The sequence below is a fragment of the Mauremys reevesii genome, linkage group 2 (assembly GCF_016161935.1).
Source record: "Mauremys reevesii isolate NIE-2019 linkage group 2, ASM1616193v1, whole genome shotgun sequence".
Lineage (NCBI taxonomy): Eukaryota > Metazoa > Chordata > Testudines > Geoemydidae > Mauremys > Mauremys reevesii.
In genome coordinates, this window is record NC_052624.1 from 188,842,698 (window position 1) to 188,857,261 (window position 14,564).

At 42.4% G+C, this 14,564-nt stretch overlaps 1 long non-coding RNA gene across 1 annotated transcript; it reads right to left on the bottom strand.

Moving 5' to 3' along the window:
- Positions 1 to 3,159: 3,159 nt before the first annotated feature.
- On the bottom strand, positions 3,160 to 7,850 carry LOC120397194. Its single transcript, XR_005593711.1, has 3 exons — positions 7,762 to 7,850; positions 6,011 to 6,099; positions 3,160 to 3,340 (listed from the first exon to the last, which is right to left on the bottom strand). It is a non-coding gene; the product is annotated as an uncharacterized LOC120397194 (long non-coding RNA).
- Positions 7,851 to 14,564: the final 6,714 nt, after the last annotated feature.

Below are 14,564 nucleotides of genomic sequence, written 5' to 3' on the forward strand. Positions count from 1 at the left end.
CCTTCATTTTCAATAAGTTTTCTAGTGCAAACTAGCGACTGAAACGAAAGCAAAGAAATCTATGTTTTCACCTTGCAAAGAAGGAGCTCTCTAAAGAATTAAACATGACCTCATGGGCTGAGCAAGGAATTGGAACCAAGAAATCCAGAGCCAGAACCTGGCCCCTGTTTTGTGCCTTTGCACCTAGTGAGCAGCAAAACTAGGCTGTAAAGGCAAGTGAAGACTCATCTGGCATGGGGACTTTTCAGCTCTACTCCACCTAGTCCAAGAACCACTCCTTGACTCCCTCATAAGAGTGGGGTGTTATGGAGGGATTCCAGCTGGAGCATAGCCAGAACATGGCTCCAGCAACCCTCTATGACTGGTCTGTGGACCGACGGGTCCGGCACCGGTCCCTGAGATCTCCCTGACAGAGTTTAGGAAGGCAGCAAGCTAATCCCTGGTATTAAAAAGCTTGAGAAACACTGCTTTAGGGGAGCTGTTATAAACCAGCAGAATTTAGAGCAGCTGTGTGGCTACTCAAGGTACATCTGGGGCCAAAGTGGCCCTGCAGCAGGCCCAGGGATTGGTGGAATGCAACGGAGGCGTAAGGCAGAGGAGAGTGCTGGTGCTGCAGAGGATCTAGCCCGCAGAGCCTTCCAGTTTAAAGAGCAGATTTTTTAAAGTTGATTTTAAAATTGATTTAAAACTTCTGAATTTTAATTCTGGCTCTGACACTGATTCTGCTGTGCGGCCGGCGGGAAAGGGATTTACTCTCTTTGCCTCAGTTTCCCTCACCCAGAAAATCCAGCTAATACTTACATACCTAGCACTGTAATATTTACAAAGCACTCTGAAGGTGAACAGAGCTGGAATAGAAATATCTGTTCTAATGACTGAAGAGTGTCCCTCTGTATTGCCATTAGAGAGACTGGGGTCCGTCCTGGCCCTTCGCTCTGCAAGCCTGCACTGGCTGGAAGCAGCATGCCGATTTGAGGAAAAAGAGCACCCTTACTAAGCTCTGCCAAGTGCACTCTGGCTGCTTAACGTGTGGCCTTGATAGACTTCCGTGGGAGTCCCATTTAGTCTTGCACAGCTGCCTGAGTCACACTCAAGGGCGGGGGAGGGAGGAAGGGAGAGAGGGAGGGAAAAAAATGGAATGTTTATATATTATGTGTGCATGTGTGTGTGTTGTTCACAGCAGTGCAAGTAAGGTGGTATGGTCTGGTACACTGTACCAGCAAGATATTTATAGCTGGCACAGCTTATGGAAAGACACGGGAGGAGCAGAACGTGGGGCCATCGGGCAGGCCTATGCCCCCAGCCCTTCCACACAGGGTCTCTCCGTCTATACAGCAGCTCTGTCAGAGGACAGGGCTGGGGGTGGGGCTGGGGACAGTACAGCTGTGCCACTGCAGTTCCAAAGTCTCCGGGGCAGTGGGAGGAAGACAGATAAGGGGGGTGGATCATGGGGAGAGGACAGGGACAGCATGGGGGCCCCAGACAGGGGACAGGGAGGAGTCATGTGGAGGGTTACATGAAGAGGTCATGTGCCTCCCATTAGCTTGCCCCCACCCCCCATACCAGTAAGAAATATATTCCACTTGCACCACTGGTTGTTCATTTAGGCACAAATACTAAGCCCACTGGCCAGCCTGAGCAGCCAGTGCTGTATCTTTCCCCTCCCCCTCAGGCTCCACACAGCCTAACTTGGAGTAGCCTCCATGGTGCCTTAAGCAACTCCCTGGGATGGCATAAGTGAGAAAGGACGGCAGCATCCCTGTAGCAGCTGATCCTAGAGCCCTCCCACCCCCAGGCATAGCTGTGCTTGAGGCTTCATGGAATTCAGGGGAGTGCACGCCTCCTCCAGACCCTCCCCTTCTGCTGTAGCATTCCCACAGCTTCAGAGGGGGAGGCGGGATTTGCCCCTTACTGCCTACATAGCTGATTTCATCACAACCCTTTCTAGAATAAATGTGTCCAGTAGCACCCTGGGGCAGCCCCAGACATGAATAGTGTTATGATCTATGGATGCATGTGTGAGTCTGTATAAATAAGCCAGATTCTTTTCCGTCTCTCTCAGCACTGACTAATGGTTTGAATGAAACCTTTAAATGTTCGATTTCAAAGCAGAGGGATTTTCCCCCCACAACCCTTCTATCTGAAAGGAAAAAATGTGATCATGGGAAATGGGAAATGTTGATTTTAATGGAAAAATTGCATTGCGCCTACTTCCACAGACTAGAAAATCCACAGAGTGAGACTTCAGGCTTGGCACCTGCTCCAGAACCTTCTTGATGAAGCAAAGGTTGTCTTCATTAAGAGCATTAATATTCATGCAGCATGGTAATTTTGACACAGAAAAGGTCTCTGTAACCTTTTCTTGTGTGAGAATTTTTTACTTCTCAAGGAAATTACAGTCCAGCAATGACTTAATTAATGCTGGGTTTCTTCAGCGGATTTTGAAGAGCTGTCAGTTTGGGCTTGCGGTAGCTGTCAAACAGGGAGAAGTCTCTGGCTAGGTAGATTGAAGAGAGGGAAGGGAGACAACCAAGCCCCCAACATAGATCCATGCAGCTGGGGGGCGGGGAGGGAATGAATATCTCCCACGTTGGTTTTAATTTAGCAATCTGCTTTCCCCAATACTGGGTCATTTATTATTGGTATGTAGGACACAGCTTGAATTAATACTCCATTTTTCACTCCGCTTATTTATTCTTTTTATTATTCTTATTTATAATTCCATTTTGCTCTCATTTATTTCAGAGGTTAACAATGCCCGTATCTGTGTGCAAGGGTCAGTGGAAGAAGCCCAATTTAAATGGCACGTAGTCTCCATTACAAACAGTGGATAAGGAGAGAAGCATTACTTGGTCCTAAATATATATCGTGTATATATATATATATACACAATTGCATAAAAAGCTCCAGAGAAAGGAGATATGGAACCAAGTAGGAGCAGCAGCAAATCATATTTTCTATCAAAGTTTACATTCTTTTCCAGTAATGCCATTTGTGTTTGTATACAGTACATTAATGCATACAGTACATCACAGTACATCATGCACAAACAGTAGGTGTGATCTTTGAAAAGCAAAAGCTCCTGAACTCATAAAATGATTTTGTGTGTGCGTGCGCGCGCACATACTGTATTGGGAGATCCCTTTAGAATTTGTGCAGTGTAATTTCTCTTCTCTTTTGCATTTTCATCTCCAGACAACTGTGAACTGATCCCAGGTCAAAGGAATACTTTGTGCGCTGTACTTTTCTAACTCATTCCTGCTTTGTTTGGCCTGTTCTTCTGCAGGGATGTGTGGCAAAGAGGAATTTCAGCACAGCCTTTCATATTCTTACAGGACTCCTGGGGAAGAAGAACTCTGCAGTCAGAAGTTTAGGGCAAACCATCCCAAAAACTAGAAAATCCAAAAACTGGATTGAAGGAGGAGTTGGAGTTTATTCCTTAGTGAAATATATTTAAATTAATTTGCTTGGTTTTGGTAGAAGTATCTTATTTATGACTCACTCACTCTCTCTGACATGAATACATGCAGTTTTAGGTTCCAAGATGCATTGAAACACCTCCTTATGATCCTACAAAATCTGAATTTCTAAAGACAGACAGACAGACACACACACACCCATGTCAAGATGTACAAGAGATTTCAGATTATTCCATAATCTAAATGAAGTAGCAGTGTTATAACACTGTCTTGTTTAAAGGTGAACCTGAAAGCTAAAATGAACATTTAAATTACATCCTTGAGGTCTGAATATTTTAAGAAAGGAGAACACATATGACATTCATTTCAGCCAGTCACAGCCCTTTGTTCTTCTTTCTTTCATTGTCAAAGGTGCAAACCAGCAAAGTCGATTGTTCGCTGATATAAATGCTGTTGCATTTAATGGCAACATGTAAGTTTAAAGGGGACTGCAAAGCTAAAGACAGAAATGTTTATAGAATACCCCAAGTAACCAAACTGTGTGAACATTCAGCTCAGAAATATAACCTCCTCCCCTCCCCCATTTCTTCTCTCTTCTGGCACTAGCTAGTTTGCTAAACATTTTTCAGAATGTATCATTCTATGACATTACAAGTACAAGGGGTTCCATTACTTTTCTGATACCCATGAAGTCACAGAAAGATGCATTGTGGATGTGAGGGCAAGCAAGGAAGTGCTAGAGAATTTTAAGTGTTTAACAGCCATTTGGAAGGTTAGTTAATGGGTAGAGCAGTGCTCCAGACAACAGGGCCCTGAACTGGGAATCTGGAGACGTGGATTCTATTCCTAGCTCAGCCAGTAGCCTGCTGTTACCTTGGGCAAGTCACTTCACCTTTCTGTGCTTCAGTCTCCCACTCTATGGGGATACTTATTTCCTTTGTAAAGCACTTTGAGATCTATGATGACAAAGCGCTATCTCAGAGCTGGCTATTGTTATTTCTGTGCTGAACGCCCCCACTGCTATCTTATCTGGGACAAGCAGCACATTTTGGGCTTTCACTCTATTTCCTTTTTAGCTTTGCTATTCACCTTTAATTTACAGGAAGTTCACATTGTATCAGCAACGACGCTGCATTTTTATTGAGGACCTGCCTAATGATATGGGAGTTCAAATGGAGAGGAGTTTGTGTATATGATAACCAGGAGCATGAGGAGAAAGTATTAAGGACTAGAAATGTCTGAAATGAAAGTCATATGTACTCTCCTTTCACAGAAAACTGGAAAAGTTCCTGATTCAAGGCATATCATTGAGAGCAAACCCTTATCTTCATCCACACTAGAAGAACAGTTTTACCAAGATCCTAATATACAATGACTTGTTAGGATCGTTTCCTGGAATGCTACTGCATTAGTAGTGACACTAAAGCACACTTTACAACCCTCTCTTTAGTGTGTATTTACCATACTGATGAAAAGAGTTGAGAAAATGTCCCTGATCAAAAGGATATAAACTCCATTTTCTTGTACCAAATCTGCAGTAAAATAAAATGAGTTCTAATAATCCCCCAAATATTTATCCAAACAGAATAGCATTATTGCCACAAAGAAGGTTTCCCGCTCCATGGACAAATAATAGGAGCTGTATTTTTATGTAATTACCATTTACTCTTCCTTTTTCAAGCTGAATGGGAGTTGAAAGAAAGCAGGAAAGTCGCTCCTGAATTGAAATGTGCCAGTTAGTTTTAATGACACACAGACTTTCATGACAAGCTTGATGTATTTTAAATAATGCCAGAATTACCTTACATGGAGTAAATTGATTTTTGAGGATCTCTCTCAGATACTGATGCGTTATTGCTTGGCGAGGAGATTTTGCAGGCACTCAAGGGAAATCTCTTCCTAGACGTGCCCACTGTGCTCTATATATCAGTACTAGGTCTGGCCCCAAACCTACTGCATCAAGCCTGATACAGTTTTCAAACTGTTCTTAATGTTCTTATCAGACCAAAAAAATTCATGAAATCCTGCATTCTCTGCCCCATAAACTGCATCCTGACTTTGGATCAACCCATGGTGATGTGTCATTATACCAACACCATCACACTGCAAAGCCCCAATTGTCAACATTGCAAAAATACAGATAAAACCAGCCACAGGACAAAGGATCACCATCCAGGATCAGTTTGGATTCTTACCTGAGCTTCTTGAAGCCACCTACCAAGCTAAGGGGTGCCCTCTACTCCTACCACCCACAACAGACCCTGGTACTCTCTACTGCTAGTTGTCTTCTTAGAGGTGGCAGACGACTAGTAACCTGATACCTCCCACTCCAGCGTGTTGTTCAAAGGGGAGAGTCAGTAGAATTGCTCCACTCCAGTGTCTCTATAGGTAAAGGCTGAAGCTGGAAAGTAGGCCTGCTTCCTTTTCTGGCACCTTCTCTCTCCTCGCTTCCCTCAGAAAGATTCCTAGCACCTCCCCTGCTACTTCTCATGTCTCTCCAAGAAGGTCTAACACCCCATGAGACTTTCTCTTTGCTTTTCCCCTCTATGGTGTCCCTCTCACATATCCCTCCTTCTTCTCCATCTCCTTACCCCATCCACATGAGTGTCACTGGTTGATGGCTAGATGAAGCGGGGATCCTCTTTCCAGCTTTCCGTCCCTGCTGCCCTTAGAGAACAGCCTGTAGAGCAGAGAAGACCAGCAGGAATGAGATGGGGAGAACACTGGCTGCCCAACAGAACAACAAATAAAGCGCAGAGACTGGAAAACAACAGTGCATCCCAAGTGTTTTTTTCTTTCAACTCCCAGCTGCCTGGGACAAATTACTTCCCATGCGGGCAAGGGCTAGGATCTGAGGCTATGGATCGTTGGCAAGAATGAAAGTAATGGCACATGTCACTAGATGACATCATTCCAGAGAAATAGGAGCAAATTTTTGGTTTACTTGGCTATCTCTCATCAAGAGTGAGTCTCCTCTCATTTCCATACCCTTTCCCTGGCACCAAAACCAAAAAAATGAAGTCATCTCCCATCTCCAGTGGTCAGGGAGTCCTATGCTTCCCCCATGACCCTCCACACACCTGCCATAGCCCACTAGCCAGTCCTTATGAAAAAGTCCTCTCAAATTTAACAGTCAATGATCCCTTTTCTATAGGCTTTTTTAAAGCATGCTATAGAGGTTAACTGAGGATTCTGTCCCTGAGTAACTCTCCAATGAACACATGCACACACGCACCCATCCCGCAACCTTTCAAGTAACTTCCCCATCATGGGGTCTAGTTTATTAAGAAGCCATGAGAGAAACAGTTCCCTTGCTCCTCACAGTCACAAGCTGTTCCTGCAATTGCTGGACTCTCCCCATGACCAGCACAGTTGTCTTTGCTGTCCTCAGCAAGATTTCCTGCTGGTCTTATTCCACTGAGCACCTCCTGGGCCTGCTCCCTGTGTTCAGGGACTCCCACCTTTCTCACTGCTGTTCTTCTGCTGTGGAGAGACCCACACAGGTCTTTCCCACTCCCTAGTGTCTTCCTCACTGTGAGAAAGGCAACCGCTCTTTGAGTGTACCGCTCCCAGGTTGCCATCACAGGCCCCTTGGGCACCTGTTTCAGGTACAGGCCATAGCTGGGGACTTAACCTTGTGACACCTGCATAGAATTCTATAGGATGTTTTTAAAAGCCCATAGAAGCCATCTCATCCTTTATTAAAATCTGTTGGCTTTTAGAGCAATTTCTATGAAACTCCATTGGGTTCATCCCTATTAAATTCTACGGGATTTTCCATAAAGATGCACCAGAGGGCGGAGCAACTCTGGTATCCATATCAGAATCTGTCTGCTCCTTCCTTTTTCTAGCTGTAAAAACAGCATAGCAGAGGATATTGGGAGTTCAGGTCAAGAGGACAAAGGATTATGAGCAGAGATTCTTACTTGGGAACAAATTCCAGCCTGGCGTCATATTCCAGCAGGAGAGCACCTCACTTCCCAAGTCACAGTGCCTCCCCACTGCCATATGCTAAGGACCCTTAATGACATTGCAGCCATAAAACATTTTTTTCCCCAGCTAGAAGTATGGATTTTGCTATATTTTGCAGAGCAGCACATTTCATATAAATAATGGAATTTCTATGGCTTACAGGCTCCCACTTTTATGTCAAGGTTTATACTGAACCCTCATCTCCCACAGAACAGAACCTTAGGAAAAAGATATCCCAGGAGACCTCGCTTTACTTGCCGCTCATCCCCAAAGATCCCCCACTGGCAGAAGGTTAATTTCAGTCATGTTTTGTCTCATTTATACCATGTTGTCTAATCATTAATTTTCTCCACACAGCTTTAACACGTACCTGTTTTTTTCCCCATTTCTCTGTTTGCAGTGAGTGCTGATTTTTTTTTCCAGTTGCTGGTTCTGATGCTAGGGTGAGACATCCAACCTTTAAAATAAATCATTCTTTTTTTTTTAAAGGTTGAACGTGTCATGATAAGTTTGATGCCCCTAATATTAAAAACCCACTGTTTATTTTGAAGTAGTTGGATGCCTGGTAACTCAAAAAAACCTCACTTTGGCTGTGATCTTGCATGAGAATCAACACAAGCCAACGGGACTCAATGGTTGAAGCCTAAAGCAAGTTGTGGGTTCCTATTCTGTGAAATTCATCTCTAAACCTATTGTAGGTGTGGTGTCAGGGCACTCAGTTTCCTGATAACAGCAGTTAATGCAAGAACCACATTCAAACAACATTAAGGTTGCCCAGTTAAACACTGAAAAGTCTAGAAATGTCAAAATTAGGGTTGAACATGTAACTGTAAGGCTCTTGCCTCATGCATATGCATTAAGATACAGTCTTTAATTAATTCTGCAGTGGCCTCTGCAGAAAGTCTTCCCTCCTAACCACTCCCAGCTATTCCATTGTCTTATTTATCCCCTGTGCTACATGCCTCCTCTCACTCTTTGACTCCCAAGTGTCTGGCCAGCCACATCTTGACTGAACATCTTCTTAGATTTGCAGGTGATAATTTTGGAGCCTTTCTGTGGACTAACCAGTTCAAGATGAAAATAAAGGGAGGTATTTGCCCTCCCACTATGGTTTCTTTACCAATCTTATCAGGCCCCTTTGCAAGACCAAGCATAGGAAGTTGGTTGCAGCAGGCCAGGAATGTGGATGCTACTACAGCAATGGTGGCTGGTGCTGTCACTCATAGGCAGCTCAGCTTGGGTTGCCATAATATGCCTAAATTGCAATAGGAATTTGGGCCCTTGAAGCAGCCCAGAATCAGGAGGGTATGATGGTGGCTGAAAGCCACTTTAATCGTTCCTCTTCCTGGGCTGCAAGTTTTGTGCCTCACCACTTCAGAGGCTCAGCAAAACAATCTCACACCAGAGAATGATGCATACACACTTAGCTCTCCTGGGTGAGATGCACACATCACTCCCTAGGCACACACTTTACCAGATTAATGATTCTATTGTGTATGGATGGTACCTAAAGTTGTCTCCATGCGCTGCTCCTCACTGTGATCTAGCCTCACATTGAATTGCAACTTTCAAAGCCTTCTTATTTTAGTTGTTATTTTAGCTGCTCAAAATTAAGGTGGCAATAAAAAAAATTATTTTTAAATTTCCTTTACTCATTTTTTTAAGTCACCTTAAAGAAAAGGCCAACCATGGAAAATGTAAGCCCAAAAGAAGAATGTTTCAGAAAGTTATGACTACTTAAAAATAGGGCTTTATTATGTAAACCTTTTGCAATTTTAACTGTAGCAGTAACTGTCTTTTATCTCTGGGACACCCATTTGAATGACCATCTGATGACAGCTTGGTCGCCTTTGTGCTATGAAAAAACCATGGACATTTCTGTTTAATTCCTAGAAGAAGGAGTCCATATCACAAAGCATTAACATCTTGGTTGGAAGTCTAAGCACAGACACTGACAACTATCCCCTCACTCAGAGAGCACAGCTACGAGTGGTTAATCAGGACACCTAATCAAGTGAAGATAAATTCCAGTATCTCTAGTACATTTTTACATATTCTACTTATGCAACATATGGCAGTTGATTTTGCATCTGCTCATTGCTGTAAATGCCCGTTTCTGCTGGTACCGCCCAGTGCTGCTCAGTTGGCCTTGTGAGCAATGCAGAGGTGAAAGCAGAAGAAAATGTATTAGGGAAGTAGAAAGGAGACAAGAGGACAAAAGAAGATAAAGGGAGAGGAAGCATCTTAAACTGAATAGCACTTTATTAGAAGATAGGGTTTGCCACAACAGAGCAGGAGATTGGGCCATCAGATTTGGTAGCCTGGTTTTAACAGTGGGCAATATCTGATATTTTGGAAAAAGGGGAAAGTTTATATTTACTTAGTGCTATCATTATGCTCAGATCTGTAGAAACATGGAGAAGACAGAGTCCCTGACTCAAGTAGCTTTCAATCTTAATCACACACAGGTAATACAATTCAAACATGTACAGCGGTTGCCATTAAAGGCCAACATTTACCCAAGGATGCTATGCAGTGGTGTTCAAAATAGCACATGCTGAGATACCACTCTACTGAATATAGGGAAATAATGGAGCATCTTTAATATCACTGAGTTCTAAACGTGGGTACCTGCTTCATTTTAGTGGGACCACTGTAATACAGTAGGTGAGGGCCAACTCGAAACAGTGCTTTTGAAAAAAAAATTCAGTGATTGTCACTGGAAGGCTTCATAAAAGAAAGGTTGACAGGTGCACAAAGAAAGAGAAGGACAGCCAACCAAATGGGGCTGCCTGGGAAAAGATGCAAAGACAAAAATGGGAGAAGGAGGATAGAGGAGTATTTATAGCTCAGCCTGAGAGGAGCTTAAGCAGTAGCAGGAAGTAGGTGATGAGAGAAGAAATGTAGGAAGGGGTGGAGTTATGTAAGGCCTTGATAAAGTGGAACATTCCAGCTATATGCAGGAAGTGATAAGAATGTTTATTATTATTGTAGTTCCCAATAAGGACCCATACCTTGCTGTGCAAATGCATATCAGATATAAGAAATGACACTTTACATTCATAGAATATCAGGGTTGGAAGGGACCTCAGGAGGTCATCTAATCCAACCCCCTGCTCAAAGCAGGACCAATCCCAAAACAGATTTTTGCCCCAAATGGCCCCCTCAAGGATTGAACTCACAACCCTGGGTTTAGCAGGCCAATGCTCAAATCACTGAGCTATCCCTCCCCCCCATATATAAGAAAATGGTGGCCAAGATTTAATAAATGACTAGTGCTTTTGGATGCCACAATTATTGGGTGCCCAACCTGAGACACCTTGAAGTGACCTGATTGTTCCACTTCTTGAAAATCTCACCCCTGGAAGATATGTCAAGTTGGGCACCCAAAAATCATTAGTCATTTTTTAAAATCTTGGCCATCATTTCTATGTTATCAGTGCATGTATTTGCAGTAGCTAAACATCTGAAGTTATCTTGACAAAGTCATTTTATAATTATATGTCCAAAGATATAACTACCTACATATCACCATCTATATCTCTGCAGAGAGCAAGCTATTGGACGCTCAGCACATGCCATTCTATCGTGGTTGCAGTACCATGGTAGCTCTTAGTCCAGTGGTTCTTAACCTTTACTGCAGCCTGCACCCCTTTGGTTCACAAAATATGTTCTCACGCCCCCCCCCCCTTAGCAAAAATCATTGAAGTAGGTCAGTTATTTAATCCTAGATATATTTTTTGTTTGTATATTACAGTAATAGTTAAAAATGTATAATGTTAATAAATACATAGGTTTGATGAAACAAAGTAGTTGTACTTACGTGCCTGTGCTTAATTTGTGTTTTTGATGATTTACCTTCTAAAAAAAATCTGGCATGTCTCACACCTCCAGAAAGGGCATCTTGCATCCGTGCACCCCAGGTTAAGAACCACTATCTTAGTCTAAGTACAGGAAGATGTTGCAGGTACAGTAAGTACCCAGGCCAGTGAAGGCTAAGTTATTTTTAATAGTGCCTCAATGCTTTTACAGAACTTTTGTTTTTTTAATTCTGTTGAAATTTCCTTCATGACGTTATTATTAAAAGCATAATGAATCCTCAAGAAACTTCCAGGAAGATATTCTACATCACCCTGACAAAACAGATACAACTTCATTCCAACACTCAGAGCTCAGAAAGTCCATCTGACACATGCATGCACATACCAACATAATCTATCTACTTCTCTCTTGCTTTCTACACTTTTCTCTTTATCAGAGTTCCACCTGGTAAGACACAATATCGCAGAAGTGATGACACGTGTGAGCTGCTAGCTTGGCCAGCCTTGTGAAGTGTGACAAGCTGAAGTTTGTTAACATTTAACTTTGCTTAACCCTTGAACTTGGGCTACTTCCTGCTGCCCCAAGAGGACTGAAAAAAGATCCTATGCTGCATCTCTAATTTGGGGGGCAGTACAAGTTGTTCGGATTCCCATCTGCACATATGGAAGAGCTTCAAAGTGTCAGCTCCAATACTCAATTGATACGTCAACAAAGATGTAATGAAATTCACTTTTATTGCTCCTTCAATCCATTTGATTTAGAGAGATTGTAGCAAATAACTCAGGTATTTGGGGCATTATTTGGTTAAAAATGTGCAGAAGTAATTTTCCCCCTTGTGCTATTAAGCATGTGGTTTTCTTTATTCTGAGATCTTACTTTGCCTGTGCATATGTGTACCCATATATCTATCCATGTGTATAAGGAAACCATACACAATAGCAAAATAGCCTTACTTACTGATAAAGCTGGGTTTAAAATTTACAGGGTACAACCTTTTTTTTGCTGAAAGAATAATTTTAAAACAGTTCCATATAGTTAATGTAGTGTTTGGCCTTCCATTAAAAAGATACCATTAAACTAGTCACAGAAACACTAGCAAGTGAGTAAATGTTTAAACCACAAATCTCCCTGAACTCCTATGGGAAGTGGGGAGGGGGGCTATACCAGTTCCAAAATGGCAAGATCATATATCAGAGGTGAATAATAATGTGGAAAAATATGTTTTGATGAATAACACAAACTGGGTAGGGGGGAGAGAGGATGTGGGGGATGGGAAAGCCTAAAGCCATGGAGAGATGGAGATTTCTTAAAGTTTAAAGGTGACCCTCTTTACTAGAGTAGAATATTTTTAAATAACATTGAGAAAGAAAGAAAGAAAGAAAGAAAGAAAGAAAGAAAGAAGCGGAGCAGGGAGGAAAAATCTTGAATTTAGCTATGCAAATTAGCCCTCAATGAAACTGCATGCACAAAGCGAGACTGTATATTCCATGCACCAGACAGTTAAAAATTTGAACATAAGGTAGCATTTCCTTTATCATATCCCATAAAAATAGCAATTTGCTAAAGCCCTTGTAGCACAGTATGGAAGGTGGCGTATTTTACTGATAATGTAGAGATGACAGATAGTCCTATACTAGGAGGTTTCAATGGTGTCTTGCTGTATAGCATAATAAATTGTGAGGAGCAGAAACAGAGGACAGTGCAGGCGCTGCTTCACCTCCAGTAGCCAAATAATTCAGCCCCGGCTCAGTAATTATGCTGTGTGAAAATATGGGATTAATTAGACTGGTACACTAACACACTGTAGTCTCATTAAAGGCTGAACAGCATTTTCATAGATACTGCCACTTGAACAGGGCTGCTGCTAATGTGAAAAGACAAAGTCTCCTCTTTTCACACTCCTTGCTTATTATCTTACTTAAGGCCACTTAAGCAAACTTCCACAGGCAGCCTGGCAGAAAGCTCTTTGTTGGATTTATTTAATTGTTTCACCTGGATTGGGAGTGGGGAAAAAGCGGGGAAAAGCCAGGGAGAGGGGAACGCTAACATTTGAAATAAAAACAGATTCTCTCATTAAAACCAACCACATTCGTTTTTAAGCTGGGAAAGATGGAAGAGGGAGAGAAACGAGTTGTCCCCCATTGTAACCCTCGAGTGTCTGATTTCAATTTAATGGTTTAGACACTTGAAGGGATTTTTTTCCCCTCCCCATCAGATCGACTGGGTGAATGTGAATCCAGCATTAGTGCCACAGTCAAATTAAGGTGTACTGGATAAGACCTGTATCTTTTGAACGGAGAGGTGATTAGCAAAGCCAAACGATATAATTTATGCTAAACAGTTACCATTTCAAATTCTTTTATCAGCTGCAAAAAACCTCCTCCTGGTTACTTGGATCTACTGAAAAGGTCTGAGTCACCCAGTGAGTACAAATGTTACTACACTTACAATTATATTCCTGTGGCTCATTACAAACAGCTCCAGAATATCTGACATAGGACAATGGTGCTCCAAAGACAATACAATCATCATCATCAGAATAAAGCACCTGGCATAAAACTGATACAGCAAGAAAAGGGAGGTTATAACTCAACTTCAATTAAACAAGTAAATCTTTCTGTAAGCTCCTCTCACTTCCCCTCCTCACCTACACACTCTGTTTCCTCATATGAGCAGGTGTGTGACAAACTATCCCTGTCGTACCTTTGCTGACATTTCTACAGGTACCACGCTGGGATTCAGGGGACACAGCCCTCCCTGCCTGCAGCTCATGGATCAAAATGACACTTGGTCAGTACCAGAACTCTGGAGTCTAACATAGTTGCATTGCTCTTCTATCTAAATATGAACAATAAGGCCCAACAAATTCCACACTGACAGCTTAATCACTGCTTTGCAGCTACATATTTCTTTGGTGCGTGGACTCTTTTTTACATTTGGTTCTGGGTGTTAATGTAGGCTCAGAGGACTAGCAAGAGAGCGCAGGAATTGACTTGCATATCATGTGGCTTTCTGTCTTCTAATAGGGAACTGATTTGGTGCTTATCTGGTTTCATTCTAGATAAAATGTAGGGATACATTTTGTTATCCACTGCAGTGGGAGAAAGACTGCCACAGGGGTATTAATATAGAAAGCTTGTCCTTTAAAATTAACAGGCCTCTATAGACCTGCTTCACCCAACTCTCATGAGAGCTATTAGAGCACAGGCCGCTCCACAAATATAGGAAGGCACACGGGAGAGAAAGAGAGTGGAGAAGAACAGAATATTCTGATAAGAAAATAACAGCAGTATCTGTGCAGAAATACTGTAGGCTTGAAAATGCCTTTGAAATAAGCAACAGTAATATTCA